This window comes from Taudactylus pleione, unplaced genomic scaffold (genome assembly GCF_031769625.1).
Source record: "Taudactylus pleione unplaced genomic scaffold, aTauple2 ptg000124l, whole genome shotgun sequence".
Classification (NCBI taxonomy): domain Eukaryota; kingdom Metazoa; phylum Chordata; class Amphibia; order Anura; family Myobatrachidae; genus Taudactylus; species Taudactylus pleione.
The window spans coordinates 2,058,474-2,062,582 of NW_028284526.1; positions in this window are offsets into that span (position 1 = coordinate 2,058,474).

Sequence of the window (4,109 nt, forward strand, 5' to 3'; positions counted from 1 at the left end):
ACCACAACACAATACGCTCAAGCCTTCTATCTTGACTACCCACCCGGTAAGGTGATGATGCTGCCCCCGGCAGGGTGGTCCAGCAGACTTTATGAGTCAACGAAGGTGAGCAAAACAATGAGTAAACAAATATTCACAGTGCTAATAGGTAACCTGCCGTTCTTTCCCGCCAAAAGCAAGGTTCTGCCAAAAGAAACCTTGCACCGCCACCATAGAACTAACGCACAGAAACCACAACCTCAAACAGATCCTCAAGAAAAATAAACATACCTTCCTCCGCTAAATGAACCCCGTCAGACCGAAAAAGGTAAGTATACCGAAATTTTATCCTAGGATGTCTGACCACTGCCCCACCATTTTCCAACACAAATTTTGAAACCGTAAAGTTCACTTTCTTCCGGGCTTCATCAATGGCTCTGCCGTCAACCACACCACGCCAACACAATCTAGGGACCATGAAAGACCAAACTATTGTGCAAGCTGGCCATGCCATTATAATCTGACCCAAATCCTCCACCACCGCATGCCTTAAATCCAGAGATGTCCTCTTGCCCAAATCATTCCCGCCTAGATGAATAACCACGACTCTCGGTAAGCCATACCGCTGAACCTGCTGCAAGAGTTTAGGCTTAAGGCTCTCCCACAACATACCTCTGACCCCTATCCCTCTAACTCCACTAGCCCCCGGAAACAACGGCGCGTCCTGCGCCTGCATGAACCTAGCCGCCCAAAAAACAAATGAATGGCCAATTATCCATACAGTACAATCATCAAAAGCCATTCCTATAATGAGGGAAAAACAAAGAAAACATTAAAGTTATTGTAAAATTTTAGCATATTTAATCATGTATATCTAACGGGGAACATATTACTGAGGATCTGCCAAAAAGAAAAAATTTTGATTTGAATCTTTAAAGATCAACAAGCTTCTGTGCCAATTTGAAGCAACATGAAGACATAAGAGGATAAGTTAAAATAAAAAAGAAGGGGGGGGGGGGAGAGCGGGGGGGGGGGGGGGGTTTGGGAGAGATATCGGATAACACAAGTGAACTCGACCAGAGAGAAAACGTAAAACCTGCTGAGGGACATATAATTGTAATTATAAACCAAATAGCCGAATTAAATCCGTCAGATCAGGTAAAAAAAATCGTCAAAACTCTCCAGACTCCCACTGAAATCAATGGCGAGTAGCTAGTCCCCGAGTAGGAAAGACAGGGGAAAACAAACAAGACCAGGACCAATGACATTTCGTAAAACATAACAAACCATATGTAACGTGCATGCACAACATTAACCTCAATGATTCGGTCGAATGTAACGCTTATAACTGGCTGATTTCCATCGGCCCAGAGCTTGAATCTGTGACTCTGGAAATCCCGCAGCAGCGGCGGAAGTGGCAGCACCAATTCGAAACGAATGCGTGCCGAACTCCCCTGGTGAGAGGCCCACGCTGCAAAGACATCGCCGCAGCATCCAACTAAACTGAAATTTTGTCAGCGGAAGCCCATCGCCATGCATCAGCCATGAGCCCTCCGCTGAGGGTCTGACAGATGCATAACGAGTGGCCAAGCCGACCGGACAAATTCGACAATCCGCCGAGGGGACCAATGTTATCCAGCGACCCCTGCCTAACTGATCGGTCTTAGAACGACGCAATCTGCACAGCAAGGACCTCTCACCCACCTTCACATCCGAACGCAGCATAGTTGAATCCCTCCATTTGGAGGGAGCAACCAATTCCGACACCCGGAAAGCACCATGAAAAGCCATGGAAAAAGCTAACTTAAACAAAAGCGTTTCGAAACCGGAGGCCGCCACGTCCGCAACCGCTCCTAGAATGGACGGTAACAGATAAATGTCTATAGGCCGTCTTTTATCGGGGTTAACCGGCTCAGCGCGCGCCCAACCTTTCAAGGCCTTTGTGATGACAAAACTCCTTGTAAGGTCAGGGATTCCCTTCAATTTGGAGAAAAACGAAATACCTGCCAGGTACCGTGAAACTACCGCTCTCGATTTGCCAGATACATACAGCTGCCAAATAAAAGCAAGCATCAATTGATGCTGACCCTTACCTCCAAGGCCTTGGCTACGGGAAAAAACTTCCCATTCTTCCCAAGACCGACGGTAAGCCTTGAGGGTACTTGGTGCAATGGACAGCTCCGCTAACCCCTCCAGTCCGGCTTGATAACCTGCCAAACATAAGAGGGGCACAGCACACCATCAGTCTCTGCATCAGGAGCCAATGTACGGAACCGACCCCATTGACATCTGGACAGCGCATCGGCAATCCCGTTGTCAACTCCGGGTACGTGTTGAGCTCGAAACAGCACATTATGGCGCAAACAGGCAAGCACCAGCTGCGCTAGCACACGCAAAACCAGCAACGACTTTGCTCGCTGCCCGTTTACCGCATGCACCACGCCCAGATTGTCACATCTGAACAGAATGCTGCGATTGCAGATGCGCTCGCCCCAGACCTCCAAGGCGACCATTATTGGGAACAGTTCTAAGAGCAGCATATCTCTTGTCAAACCTGCACGAATCCACTCCTCTGGCCAAGTTGCGACGCACCAGGATCCCCTCAGGTAGCAACCGAACCCCGAAGATCCTGCTGCATCGGTGAAAAGCTGCAAATCGACATTGCCCACCAGAGGGGATAACCATATCCTGATCCCATTAAAATCTGCCAAAAAGGAAACCCAAACTTCCAGGTCTCTCTTTATTTCTGACGATAAACGGATCAAATGGTGAGGTTTGGAAACCCCCGCTGTGGCCCTCTCTAGCTTTCTGCAAAATACCCTCCCCATCGGTATAACTCTACAGGCAAAGTTCATACAACCCAACAGTGATTGGGCCTGCCTGAGCGAAATTTTGCACGCAACCAAACACTCTGAAATGGAATCTCGCAATTTGTCAATTTTATCGCGCGGCAGCCGACAGGATCCAGCCAAGGTATCAATCTCGATACCTAAAAATGACAAACACGAGAGGGGTCCCTCTGTCTTTTCGTCTGCCACAGGTACTCCAAAATGAAAAAACAGCGCTCTCATGGAACCAAGTAACTCGTTACAACGCTCTGACCCAGCGGGCCCCACGCAGAGGAAGTCATCGAGATAGTGCGCTATCCCATGACCCCCACAAGAAAACTCTACGCACCAATGAAGGAAAGTGCTAAATTTTTCAAAGTATGCGCAGGAAATCGAACACCCCATAGGCAAGCACTTGTCTATGAAGTATTCCCCCCCAATGCGAAAACCCATGAACCTAAACGATTCGGGGTGCAAAGGAAGCAAACGAAAAGCTGACTCCACATCCATCTTAGCCATGAGGGCCCCGCGTCCATATGCCCTAACGATACTGAGAGCATCATCAAAAGACTGATACCTCACTGAACAGAATTCAGGAGGTATAGCGTCATTAACGGAGGACCCCAATGGATAAGACAGATGCTGGATCAGCCGAAATTTTCCTGGAGTTTTCTTAGGCACCACCCCCACTGGGGAAAGAATCAGATTCCCCATTGGAGGATGCGCAAATGGACCCACCATACGTCCTAACTGAACCTCTTTCTCGACTTTTAACTGAAGAACGTCAGGAAAAAGTCGAGCTGATTGTAAATTTCTCGGGGAACCGACTCGAACTTCCCCTATAACTGGTAAACGAAAACCCAACTTGAACCCGAAAAACAAAAACTTAGCGTCCTGCCTATTAGGGTACCACCCTAGCCACCTGGACATAGCATCCAAACGGATAGGGGTTGGTGCCCTATTTAGCGCCTGCGCTACCTCCCGCTTTGGGAATAGCTCCTCCTCCCGACTTGGATCCCTGTTGGGCTGACAACCTGAAACAATTAGAGGCGGGGTGCGATCCGTTGCAACGCAAGCAAAGGTGTCGAAAATGGCACCGTTGGCCCTGGGAACAGGAGGCATTATTAAAGGCAAAACATTTACCTTTAAAAGGTGTCTGCGCAGAAAGCCGACCGGGGCCCGTCTGTCGACGCCCCGGGGAGGGATCAGAACTCGGGCGCCACGCCCCAGACCCCCCCTTATGAGTATCCCCGCCTACCCGAGAATCCTCCACTCCACCTTTTGGTGGTTGCGTGACGTCAA